Source organism: Lissotriton helveticus, chromosome 4_1, assembly GCF_964261635.1.
Source record: "Lissotriton helveticus chromosome 4_1, aLisHel1.1, whole genome shotgun sequence".
NCBI classification, from domain to species: domain Eukaryota; kingdom Metazoa; phylum Chordata; class Amphibia; order Caudata; family Salamandridae; genus Lissotriton; species Lissotriton helveticus.
In genome coordinates, this window is record NC_136063.1 from 1,670,570,071 (window position 1) to 1,670,583,536 (window position 13,466).

Genomic DNA, 13,466 nt, shown 5'->3' on the forward strand with positions numbered 1-13,466 from the left:
AAGCTTTTGCTTGGAGGCCTCACAGGTACTGATCTAATTTTCTGTTTTAAGATTATTCACAAATCATATGATATGCTTTGTATAAATCAACTATATTGTTAGATCAAAATTGAGTAAAAAGTGACTATCTCAATTTCATGACATATAGAAGAGTAAGGAGAAGAAGCTCATGTTTCAAATGTGGAGAGGCAACAACTTTTCATTATTTTCACCTCTACTAATTATATGCATTTTTATAATGTATGTGTGTATGTTGTCCTATAAATATACAGAGACATATAGCAAGATATAGGGAGATACATACGTGTAAAGTGGATATGTACAAGTTTATAAGTAAATGAGATGTTTTTCCAATTAATAATTCTAAGAACTGAATGGAAAAGAAAATCGTAAAGTTTAGATAAGTCCCACTGTGATTTGTACTCAGATCCCGGTTTTCAGAGTCTAGAGTGCTAAGCATGATACCATCAAACCACCTGTACCAGGTTGAGCTTTTCATTTTGAGAGAAGAGATTGCATTCACGGGGGAATCTTATATTTTATTGCAAAACCGTATCTCACATAAAAAGTACTGTTCAACAGAGTGATAGCGTTACTTGAGTCCTCTGGGCAACATCCTTCCCTAACATAGTTCAATATGCAAAAGTTGAACAGAATAGAAAAGTAATAACATTCTGTTGGTCTTTGACTGTAGAACATTAAAAACTTTGAAATGTTCACATTGCTGCAGCAATTTGCTCCCTTGTCACATGGGAGGTTCCATGGTGTAATGGTTAGCACTTTGAATCCAAGGATCCGAGTTCAAATCTCGGTGAGACCACTTTCATGACTGTTGATCAAATCTTTTTCTGTCAAGTGTATTCATAAATATCACAAATCTAACACGGGTAGAGTGAAACATTAATTTATTGATTGTATTCTGAAAGTCTATTCGATGTGAGCAAATGATAGAACTTTTAGAAAACATGGAAATTAAATGGCTCAAAATAATGAGACATTTTGCGAGCTGACTCTGTTTTCTCAAACTCATCACAGGGGGCTGATGCAAGATATTACTTTCTTAAATCTTACTGTTATTGATAAGGGGAAGATGGAACTTTTTAATTGGAAATCCTTCATTAAAACAAAACTTGAGGAATCAAATTGTGTATTATGGGGACAGAAGATATGACGTTTTGAATAACAATCGTGAAATTCAGACACACATATATTTACACTCTGATTTTCTAAAGTAAATCCATAACCATAAAGTAAAATCTTTCGAAAGACGTGTCAAAGGTAATAATCTGAATTTCTCTTTCAAAGAAATTCACAATTAAATGCACTGTGTAAGTCAAGCATGTTGTCATATAAGAAATCAGCAAAAATTAACTATCTCATTACTGGTCATATAGATGAGAGAGGAAATGAACCTAACGTTTAAATTGTGGATGGGAAACTACAGTTTTTAGTTTTCAGCTTCAATACATATGTTTATGAATAATTGATTTCTTTATATAGTCTTATCGCTATCTAGACGGATATAGCTATGTATACATAGATGCATACTTATACGTTGATTAGTATCAGTATAAAACATTGACGTTATGTTTTTCCAAGACCAAATTCTAAGAAATTGGTGAAATAGTAAATCTCATAATTCAAGTAGGTCCCACCGAGATTTGAACTCGGATCGCTGGATTCAGAGTCCAGAGTGCTAACCATTACACCAAGGAACCCTCCCATACATGAGTCATTTTTCCATTGAGACAAAAGAGAGCGCATTAGTGCAGGGGCATTTCTTACATTGATGAAACGATATCTCTGTTGAATGCTCATAGTGTAAAGAGCTATAATGTGATTTGATTCTGTTCAGATACATTCTCCATAACAGTGTTAAATATGCAAACGTTTATCAGGATAGGCAAGTTATATCATAATGATCATCTTTGACTGTGTCATATTAAAACATTTTACATTTCCAAACTAATACACCCATTTCTTTGTCTCTCACATGGGCTGCGCCAAAGAGCAATGATTGGCACGTTGGACTTTGCATGCAAAGGTACCAGTCCAAATCTTGGGGGTACTATTTTATTACTTTTGACCTTTTCCATTTCTGTCATCTTTGTTTATTCATAGCTCAAATCCAACACCAGTAGGTTGAAAGAGACAATTATTGATTCCTTTCAAAACGTCCATCAGCTTGAACAAGTTACAGAAATACAAACATTATAATACGTTTACATCACATTCCTACACAAAATAGTGTGACATTAAGAAATCCTATCCTGTTTTTCTGAAATGCATTTCAGAGGCCTGATTCCCAGCATCCCTTTTTGAAGCTTTCTGCGCTATTGATAAGGCGAATTTAGCACATTTTGAAAGAGAAGTGTTCTTAAATCAAACCTAGAGAACCACAATGACGGTATCATTCAGATAGTACAGATGTTTTTTGTATATTAGTATGGAAATTGTGAAATAAAACGTTTTTCATGCTGATTTTCAACAGTCGATCTGCAATCGTGAAACATAAGCTTTTGCTTGGAGGCCTCACAGGTACTGATCTAATTTTCTGTTTTAAGATTATTCACAAATCATATGATATGCTTTGTATAAATCAACTATATTGTTAGATCAAAATTGAGTAAAAAGTGACTATCTCAATTTCATGACATATAGAAGAGTAAGGAGAAGAAGCTCATGTTTCAAATGTGGAGAGGCAACAACTTTTCATTGTTTTCACCTCTACTAATTATATGCATTTTTATAATGTATGTGTTTATGTTGTCCTATAAATATACAGAGACATATAGCAAGATATAGGGAGATACATACGTGTAAAGTGGATATGTACAAGTTTATAAGTAAATGAGATGTTTTTCCAATTAATAATTCTAAGAACTGAATGGAAAAGAAAATCGTAAAGTTTAGATAAGTCCCACTGTGATTTGTACTCAGATCCCGGTTTTCAGAGTCTAGAGTGCTAAGCATGATACCATCAAACCACCTGTACCAGGTTGAGCTTTTCATTTTGAGAGAAGAGATTGCATTCACGGGGGAATCTTATATTTTATTGCAAAACCGTATCTCACATAAAAAGTACTGTTCAACAGAGTGATAGCGTTACTTGAGTCCTCTGGGCAACATCCTTCCCTAACATAGTTCAATATGCAAAAGTTGAACAGAATAGAAAAGTAATAACATTCTGTTGGTCTTTGACTGTAGAACATTAAAAACTTTGAAATGTTCACATTGCTGCAGCAATTTGCTCCCTTGTCACATGGGAGGTTCCATGGTGTAATGGTTAGCACTTTGGACTTTGAATCCAAGGATCCGAGTTCAAATCTCGGTGAGACCACTTTCATGACTGTTGATCAAATCTTTTTCTGTCAAGTGTATTCATAAATATCACAAATCTAACACGGGTAGAGTGAAACATTAATTTATTGATTGTATTCTGAAAGTCTATTCGATGTGAGCAAATGATAGAACTTTTAGAAAACATGGAAATTAAATGGCTCAAAATAATGAGACATTTTGCGAGCTGACTCTGTTTTCTCAAACTCATCACAGGGGGCTGATGCAAGATATTACTTTCTTAAATCTTACTGTTATTGATAAGGGGAAGATGGAACTTTTTAATTGGAAATCCTTCATTAAAACAAAACTTGAGGAATCAAATTGTGTATTATGGGGACAGAAGATATGACGTTTTGAATAACAATCGTGAAATTCAGACACACATATATTTACACTCTGATTTTCTAAAGTAAATCCATAACCATAAAGTAAAATCTTTTGAAAGACGTGTCAAAGGTAATAATCTGAATTTCTCTTTCAAAGAAATTCACAATTAAATGCACTGTGTAAGTCAAGCATGTTGTCATATAAGAAATCAGCAAAAATTAACTATCTCATTACTGGTCATATAGATGAGAGAGGAAATGAACCTAACGTTTAAATTGTGGATGGGAAACTACAGTTTTTAGTTTTCAGCTTCAATACATATGTTTATGAATAATTGATTTCTTTATATAGTCTTATCGCTATCTAGACGGATATAGCTATGTATACATAGATGCATACTTATACGTTGATTAGTATCAGTATAAAACATTGACGTTATGTTTTTCCAAGACCAAATTCTAAGAAATTGGTGAAATAGTAAATCTCATAATTCAAGTAGGTCCCACCGAGATTTGAACTCGGATCGCTGGATTCAGAGTCCAGAGTGCTAACCATTACACCAAGGAACCCTCCCATACATGAGTCATTTTTCCATTGAGACAAAAGAGAGCGCATTAGTGCAGGGGCATTTCTTACATTGATGAAACGATATCTCTGTTGAATGCTCATAGTGTAAAGAGCTATAATGTGATTTGATTCTGTTCAGATACATTCTCCATAACAGTGTTAAATATGCAAACGTTTATCAGGATAGGCAAGTTATATCATAATGATCATCTTTGACTGTGTCATATTAAAACATTTTACATTTCCAAACTAATACACCCATTTCTTTGTCTCTCACATGGGCTGCGCCAAAGTGCAATGATTGGCACGTTGGACTTTGCATGCAAAGGTACCAGTCCAAATCTTGGGGGTACTATTTTATTACTTTTGACCTTTTCCATTTCTGTCATCTTTGTTTATTCATAGCTCAAATCCAACACCAGTAGGTTGAAAGAGACAATTATTGATTCCTTTCAAAACGTCCATCAGCTTGAACAAGTTACAGAAATACAAACATTATAATACGTTTACATCACATTCCTACACAAAATAGTGTGACATTAAGAAATCCTATCCTGTTTTTCTGAAATGCATTTCAGAGGCCTGATTCCCAGCATCCCTTTTTGAAGCTTTCTGCGCTATTGATAAGGCGAATTTAGCACATTTTGAAAGAGAAGTGTTCTTAAATCAAACCTAGAGAACCACAATGACAGTATCATTCAGATAGTACAAATGTTTTTTGTATATTAGTATGGAAATTGTGAAATAAAACGTTTTTCATGCTGATTTTCAACAGTCGATCTGCAATCGTGAAACATAAGCTTTTGCTTGGAGGCCTCACAGGTACTGATCTAATTTTCTGTTTTAAGATTATTCACAAATCATATGATATGCTTTGTATAAATCAACTATATTGTTAGATCAAAATTGAGTAAAAAGTGACTATCTCAATTTCATGACATATAGAAGAGTAAGGAGAAGAAGCTCATGTTTCAAATGTGGAGAGGCAACAACTTTTCATTATTTTCACCTCTACTAATTATATGCATTTTTATAATGTATGTGTTTATGTTGTCCTATAAATATACAGAGACATATAGCAAGATATAGGGAGATACATACGTGTAAAGTGGATATGTACAAGTTTATAAGTAAATGAGATGTTTTTCCAATTAATAATTCTAAGAACTGAATGGAAAAGAAAATCGTAAAGTTTAGATAAGTCCCACTGTGATTTGTACTCAGATCCCGGTTTTCAGAGTCTAGAGTGCTAAGCATGATACCATCAAACCACCTGTACCAGGTTGAGCTTTTCATTTTGAGAGAAGAGATTGCATTCACGGGGGAATCTTATATTTTATTGCAAAACCGTATCTCACATAAAAAGTACTGTTCAACAGAGTGATAGCGTTACTTGAGTCCTCTGGGCAACATCCTTCCCTAACATAGTTCAATATGCAAAAGTTGAACAGAATAGAAAAGTAATAACATTCTGTTGGTCTTTGACTGTAGAACATTAAAAACTTTGAAATGTTCACATTGCTGCAGCAATTTGCTCCCTTGTCACATGGGAGGTTCCATGGTGTAATGGTTAGCACTTTGGACTTTGAATCCAAGGATCCGAGTTCAAATCTCGGTGAGACCACTTTCATGACTGTTGATCAAATCTTTTTCTGTCAAGTGTATTCATAAATATCACAAATCTAACACGGGTAGAGTGAAACATTAATTTATTGATTGTATTCTGAAAGTCTATTCGATGTGAGCAAATGATAGAACTTTTAGAAAACATGGAAATTAAATGGCTCAAAATAATGAGACATTTTGCGAGCTGACTCTGTTTTCTCAAACTCATCACAGGGGGCTGATGCAAGATATTACTTTCTTAAATCTTACTGTTATTGATAAGGGGAAGATGGAACTTTTTAATTGGAAATCCTTCATTAAAACAAAACTTGAGGAATCAAATTGTGTATTATGGGGACAGAAGATATGACGTTTTGAATAACAATCGTGAAATTCAGACACACATATATTTACACTCTGATTTTCTAAAGTAAATCCATAACCATAAAGTAAAATCTTTCGAAAGACGTGTCAAAGGTAATAATCTGAATTTCTCTTTCAAAGAAATTCACAATTAAATGCACTGTGTAAGTCAAGCATGTTGTCATATAAGAAATCAGCAAAAATTAACTATCTCATTACTGGTCATATAGATGAGAGAGGAAATGAACCTAACGTTTAAATTGTGGATGGGAAACTACAGTTTTTAGTTTTCAGCTTCAATACATATGTTTATGAATAATTGATTTCTTTATATAGTCTTATCGCTATCTAGACGGATATAGCTATGTATACATAGATGCATACTTATACGTTGATTAGTATCAGTATAAAACATTGACGTTATGTTTTTCCAAGACCAAATTCTAAGAAATTGGTGAAATAGTAAATCTCATAATTCAAGTAGGTCCCACCGAGATTTGAACTCGGATCGCTGGATTCAGAGTCCAGAGTGCTAACCATTACACCAAGGAACCCTCCCATACATGAGTCATTTTTCCATTGAGACAAAAGAGAGCGCATTAGTGCAGGGGCATTTCTTACATTGATGAAACGATATCTCTGTTGAATGCTCATAGTGTAAAGAGCTATAATGTGATTTGATTCTGTTCAGATACATTCTCCATAACAGTGTTAAATATGCAAACGTTTATCAGGATAGGCAAGTTATATCATAATGATCATCTTTGACTGTGTCATATTAAAACATTTTACATTTCCAAACTAATACACCCATTTCTTTGTCTCTCACATGGGCTGCGCCAAAGAGCAATGATTGGCACGTTGGACTTTGCATGCAAAGGTACCAGTCCAAATCTTGGGGGTACTATTTTATTACTTTTGACCTTTTCCATTTCTGTCATCTTTGTTTATTCATAGCTCAAATCCAACACCAGAAGGTTGAAAGAGACAATTATTGATTCCTTTCAAAACGTCCATCAGCTTGAACAAGTTACAGAAATACAAACATTATAATACGTTTACATCACATTCCTACACAAAATAGTGTGACATTAAGAAATCCTATCCTGTTTTTCTGAAATGCATTTCAGAGGCCTGATTCCCAGCATCCCTTTTTGAAGCTTTCTGCGCTATTGATAAGGCGAATTTAGCACATTTTGAAAGAGAAGTGTTCTTAAATCAAACCTAGAGAACCACAATGACAGTATCATTCAGATAGTACAAATGTTTTTTGTATATTAGTATGGAAATTGTGAAATAAAACGTTTTTCATGCTGATTTTCAACAGTCGATCTGCAATCGTGAAACATAAGCTTTTGCTTGGAGGCCTCACAGGTACTGATCTAATTTTCTGTTTTAAGATTATTCACAAATCATATGATATGCTTTGTATAAATCAACTATATTGTTAGATCAAAATTGAGTAAAAAGTGACTATCTCAATTTCATGACATATAGAAGAGTAAGGAGAAGAAGCTCATGTTTCAAATGTGGAGAGGCAACAACTTTTCATTATTTTCACCTCTACTAATTATATGCATTTTTATAATGTATGTGTTTATGTTGTCCTATAAATATACAGAGACATATAGCAAGATATAGGGAGATACATACGTGTAAAGTGGATATGTACAAGTTTATAAGTAAATGAGATGTTTTTCCAATTAATAATTCTAAGAACTGAATGGAAAAGAAAATCGTAAAGTTTAGATAAGTCCCACTGTGATTTGTACTCAGATCCCGGTTTTCAGAGTCTAGAGTGCTAAGCATGATACCATCAAACCACCTGTACCAGGTTGAGCTTTTCATTTTGAGAGAAGAGATTGCATTCACGGGGGAATCTTATATTTTATTGCAAAACCGTATCTCACATAAAAAGTACTGTTCAACAGAGTGATAGCGTTACTTGAGTCCTCTGGGCAACATCCTTCCCTAACATAGTTCAATATGCAAAAGTTGAACAGAATAGAAAAGTAATAACATTCTGTTGGTCTTTGACTGTAGAACATTAAAAACTTTGAAATGTTCACATTGCTGCAGCAATTTGCTCCCTTGCAATATGGGAGGTTCCATGGTGTAATGGTTAGCACTTTGGACTTTGAATCCAAGGATCCGAGTTCAAATCTCGGTGAGACCACTTTCATGACTGTTGATCAAATCTTTTTCTGTCAAGTGTATTCATAAATATCACAAATCTAACACGGGTAGAGTGAAACATTAATTTATTGATTGTATTCTGAAAGTCTATTCGATGTGAGCAAATGATAGAACTTTTAGAAAACATGGAAATTAAATGGCTCAAAATAATGAGACATTTTGCGAGCTGACTCTGTTTTCTCAAACTCATCACAGGGGGCTGATGCAAGATATTACTTTCTTAAATCTTACTGTTATTGATAAGGGGAAGATGGAACTTTTTAATTGGAAATCCTTCATTAAAACAAAACTTGAGGAATCAAATTGTGTATTATGGGGACAGAAGATATGACGTTTTGAATAACAATCGTGAAATTCAGACACACATATATTTACACTCTGATTTTCTAAAGTAAATCCATAACCATAAAGTAAAATCTTTCGAAAGACGTGTCAAAGGTAATAATCTGAATTTCTCTTTCAAAGAAATTCACAATTAAATGCACTGTGTAAGTCAAGCATGTTGTCATATAAGAAATCAGCAAAAATTAACTATCTCATTACTGGTCATATAGATGAGAGAGGAAATGAACCTAACGTTTAAATTGTGGATGGGAAACTACAGTTTTTAGTTTTCAGCTTCAATACATATGTTTATGAATAATTGATTTCTTTATATAGTCTTATCGCTATCTAGACGGATATAGCTATGTATACATAGATGCATACTTATACGTTGATTAGTATCAGTATAAAACATTGACGTTATGTTTTTCCAAGACCAAATTCTAAGAAATTGGTGAAATAGTAAATCTCATAATTCAAGTAGGTCCCACCGAGATTTGAACTCGGATCGCTGGATTCAGAGTCCAGAGTGCTAACCATTACACCAAGGAACCCTCCCATACATGAGTCATTTTTCCATTGAGACAAAAGAGAGCGCATTAGTGCAGGGGCATTTCTTACATTGATGAAACGATATCTCTGTTGAATGCTCATAGTGTAAAGAGCTATAATGTGATTTGATTCTGTTCAGATACATTCTCCATAACAGTGTTAAATATGCAAACGTTTATCAGGATAGGCAAGTTATATCATAATGATCATCTTTGACTGTGTCATATTAAAACATTTTACATTTCCAAACTAATACACCCATTTCTTTGTCTCTCACATGGGCTGCGCCAAAGAGCAATGATTGGCACGTTGGACTTTGCATGCAAAGGTACCAGTCCAAATCTTGGGGGTACTATTTTATTACTTTTGACCTTTTCCATTTCTGTCATCTTTGTTTATTCATAGCTCAAATCCAACACCAGTAGGTTGAAAGAGACAATTATTGATTCCTTTCAAAACGTTCATCAGCTTGAACAAGTTACAGAAATACAAACATTATAATACGTTTACATCACATTCCTACACAAAATAGTGTGACATTAAGAAATCCTATCCTGTTTTTCTGAAATGCATTTCAGAGGCCTGATTCCCAGCATCCCTTTTTGAAGCTTTCTGCGCTATTGATAAGGCGAATTTAGCACATTTTGAAAGAGAAGTGTTCTTAAATCAAACCTAGAGAACCACAATGACAGTATCATTCAGATAGTACAAATGTTTTTTGTATATTAGTATGGAAATTGTGAAATAAAACGTTTTTCATGCTGATTTTCAACAGTCGATCTGCAATCGTGAAACATAAGCTTTTGCTTGGAGGCCTCACAGGTACTGATCTAATTTTCTGTTTTAAGATTATTCACAAATCATATGATATGCTTTGTATAAATCAACTATATTGTTAGATCAAAATTGAGTAAAAAGTGACTATCTCAATTTCATGACATATAGAAGAGTAAGGAGAAGAAGCTCATGTTTCAAATGTGGAGAGGCAACAACTTTTCATTATTTTCACCTCTACTAATTATATGCATTTTTATAATGTATGTGTGTATGTTGTCCTATAAATATACAGAGACATATAGCAAGATATAGGGAGATACATACGTGTAAAGTGGATATGTACAAGTTTATAAGTAAATGAGATGTTTTTCCAATTAATAATTCTAAGAACTGAATGGAAAAGAAAATCGTAAAGTTTAGATAAGTCCCACTGTGATTTGTACTCAGATCCCGGTTTTCAGAGTCTAGAGTGCTAAGCATGATACCATCAAACCACCTGTACCAGGTTGAGCTTTTCATTTTGAGAGAAGAGATTGCATTCACGGGGGAATCTTATATTTTATTGCAAAACCGTATCTCACATAAAAAGTACTGTTCAACAGAGTGATAGCGTTACTTGAGTCCTCTGGGCAACATCCTTCCCTAACATAGTTCAATATGCAAAAGTTGAACAGAATAGAAAAGTAATAACATTCTGTTGGTCTTTGACTGTAGAACATTAAAAACTTTGAAATGTTCACATTGCTGCAGCAATTTGCTACCTTGTCACATGGGAGGTTCCATGGTGTAATGGTTAGCACTTTGGACTTTGAATCCAAGGATCCGAGTTCAAATCTCGGTGAGACCACTTTCATGACTGTTGATCAAATCTTTTTCTGTCAAGTGTATTCATAAATATCACAAATCTAACACGGGTAGAGTGAAACATTAATTTATTGATTGTATTCTGAAAGTCTATTCGATGTGAGCAAATGATAGAACTTTTAGAAAACATGGAAATTAAATGGCTCAAAATAATGAGACATTTTGCGAGCTGACTCTGTTTTCTCAAACTCATCACAGGGGGCTGATGCAAGATATTACTTTCTTAAATCTTACTGTTATTGATAAGGGGAAGATGGAACTTTTTAATTGGAAATCCTTCATTAAAACAAAACTTGAGGAATCAAATTGTGTATTATGGGGACAGAAGATATGACGTTTTGAATAACAATCGTGAAATTCAGACACACATATATTTACACTCTGATTTTCTAAAGTAAATCCATAACCATAAAGTAAAATCTTTCGAAAGACGTGTCAAAGGTAATAATCTGAATTTCTCTTTCAAAGAAATTCACAATTAAATGCACTGTGTAAGTCAAGCATGTTGTCATATAAGAAATCAGCAAAAATTAACTATCTCATTACTGGTCATATAGATGAGAGAGGAAATGAACCTAACGTTTAAATTGTGGATGGGAAACTACAGTTTTTAGTTTTCAGCTTCAATACATATGTTTATGAATAATTGATTTCTTTATATAGTCTTATCGCTATCTAGACGGATATAGCTATGTATACATAGATGCATACTTATACGTTGATTAGTATCAGTATAAAACATTGACGTTATGTTTTTCCAAGACCAAATTCTAAGAAATTGGTGAAATAGTAAATCTCATAATTCAAGTAGGTCCCACCGAGATTTGAACTCGGATCGCTGGATTCAGAGTCCAGAGTGCTAACCATTACACCAAGGAACCCTCCCATACATGAGTCATTTTTCCATTGAGACAAAAGAGAGCGCATTAGTGCAGGGGCATTTCTTACATTGATGAAACGATATCTCTGTTGAATGCTCATAGTGTAAAGAGCTATAATGTGATTTGATTCTGTTCAGATACATTCTCCATAACAGTGTTAAATATGCAAACGTTTATCAGGATAGGCAAGTTATATCATAATGATCATCTTTGACTGTGTCATATTAAAACATTTTACATTTCCAAACTAATACACCCATTTCTTTGTCTCTCACATGGGCTGCGACAAAGAGCAATGATTGGCACGTTGGACTTTGCATGCAAAGGTACCAGTCCAAATCTTGGGGGTACTATTTTATTACTTTTGACCTTTTCCATTTCTGTCATCTTTGTTTATTCATAGCTCAAATCCAACACCAGTAGGTTGAAAGAGACAATTATTGATTCCTTTCAAAACGTCCATCAGCTTGAACAAGTTACAGAAATACAAACATTATAATACGTTTACATCACATTCCTACACAAAATAGTGTGACATTAAGAAATCCTATCCTGTTTTTCTGAAATGCATTTCAGAGGCCTGATTCCCAGCATCCCTTTTTGAAGCTTTCTGCGCTATTGATAAGGCGAATTTAGCACATTTTGAAAGAGAAGTGTTCTTAAATCAAACCTAGAGAACCACAATGACAGTATCATTCAGATAGTACAAATGTTTTTTGTATATTAGTATGGAAATTGTGAAATAAAACGTTTTTCATGCTGATTTTCAACAGTCGATCTGCAATCGTGAAACATAAGCTTTTGCTTGGAGGCCTCACAGGTACTGATCTAATTTTCTGTTTTAAGATTATTCACAAATCATATGATATGCTTTGTATAAATCAACTATATTGTTAGATCAAAATTGAGTAAAAAGTGACTATCTCAATTTCATGACATATAGAAGAGTAAGGAGAAGAAGCTCATGTTTCAAATGTGGAGAGGCAACAACTTTTCATTATTTTCACCTCTACTAATTATATGCATTTTTATAATGTATGTGTTTATGTTGTCCGATAAATATACAGAGACATATAGCAAGATATAGGGAGATACATACGTGTAAAGTGGATATGTACAAGTTTATAAGTAAATGAGATGTTTTTCCAATTAATAATTCTAAGAACTGAATGGAAAAGAAAATCGTAAAGTTTAGATAAGTCCCACTGTGATTTGTACTCAGATCCCGGTTTTCAGAGTCTAGAGTGCTAAGCATGATACCATCAAACCACCTGTACCAGGTTGAGCTTTTCATTTTGAGAGAAGAGATTGCATTCACGGGGGAATCTTATATTTTATTGCAAAATCGTATCTCACATAAAAAGTACTGTTCAACAGAGTGATAGCGTTACTTGAGTCCTCTTGGCAACATCCTTCCCTAACATAGTTCAATATGCAAAAGTTGAACAGAATAGAAAAGTAATAACATTCTGTTGGTCTTTGACTGTAGAACATTAAAAACTTTGAAATGTTCACATTGCTGCAGCAATTTGCTCCCTTGTCACATGGGAGGTTCCATGGTGTAATGGTTAGCACTTTGGACTTTGAATCCAAGGATCCGAGTTCAAATCTCGGTGAGACCACTTTCATGACTGTTGATCAAATCTTTTTCTGTCAAGTGTATTCATA

At 33.8% G+C, this 13,466-nt stretch overlaps 10 non-coding genes across 10 annotated transcripts; 5 read left to right on the forward strand and 5 right to left on the reverse strand.

Moving 5' to 3' along the window:
- Nucleotides 1-1,646: 1,646 nt before the first annotated feature.
- On the reverse strand, nt 1,647-1,718 carry TRNAQ-CUG (transfer RNA glutamine (anticodon CUG)). Its single transcript has one exon. It is a non-coding gene; the product is annotated as a tRNA-Gln (tRNA).
- A 1,550-nt stretch (nt 1,719-3,268) lies between these two features.
- On the forward strand, nt 3,269-3,340 carry TRNAQ-UUG (transfer RNA glutamine (anticodon UUG)). The gene has a single exon. It is a non-coding gene; the product is annotated as a tRNA-Gln (tRNA).
- Nucleotides 3,341-4,166: 826 nt separating this feature from the next.
- On the reverse strand, nt 4,167-4,238 carry TRNAQ-CUG (transfer RNA glutamine (anticodon CUG)). The gene has a single exon. It is a non-coding gene; the product is annotated as a tRNA-Gln (tRNA).
- Nucleotides 4,239-5,788: 1,550 nt separating this feature from the next.
- Nucleotides 5,789-5,860, forward strand: TRNAQ-UUG (transfer RNA glutamine (anticodon UUG)). The gene has a single exon. It is a non-coding gene; the product is annotated as a tRNA-Gln (tRNA).
- Nucleotides 5,861-6,686: 826 nt separating this feature from the next.
- TRNAQ-CUG (transfer RNA glutamine (anticodon CUG)) lies at nt 6,687-6,758 on the reverse strand. The gene has a single exon. It is a non-coding gene; the product is annotated as a tRNA-Gln (tRNA).
- Nucleotides 6,759-8,308: 1,550 nt separating this feature from the next.
- TRNAQ-UUG (transfer RNA glutamine (anticodon UUG)) lies at nt 8,309-8,380 on the forward strand. The gene has a single exon. It is a non-coding gene; the product is annotated as a tRNA-Gln (tRNA).
- An 826-nt stretch (nt 8,381-9,206) lies between these two features.
- TRNAQ-CUG (transfer RNA glutamine (anticodon CUG)) lies at nt 9,207-9,278 on the reverse strand. Its single transcript has one exon. It is a non-coding gene; the product is annotated as a tRNA-Gln (tRNA).
- A 1,550-nt stretch (nt 9,279-10,828) lies between these two features.
- Nucleotides 10,829-10,900, forward strand: TRNAQ-UUG (transfer RNA glutamine (anticodon UUG)). Its single transcript has one exon. It is a non-coding gene; the product is annotated as a tRNA-Gln (tRNA).
- Nucleotides 10,901-11,726: 826 nt separating this feature from the next.
- Nucleotides 11,727-11,798, reverse strand: TRNAQ-CUG (transfer RNA glutamine (anticodon CUG)). The gene has a single exon. It is a non-coding gene; the product is annotated as a tRNA-Gln (tRNA).
- Nucleotides 11,799-13,348: 1,550 nt separating this feature from the next.
- On the forward strand, nt 13,349-13,420 carry TRNAQ-UUG (transfer RNA glutamine (anticodon UUG)). Its single transcript has one exon. It is a non-coding gene; the product is annotated as a tRNA-Gln (tRNA).
- Nucleotides 13,421-13,466: the final 46 nt, after the last annotated feature.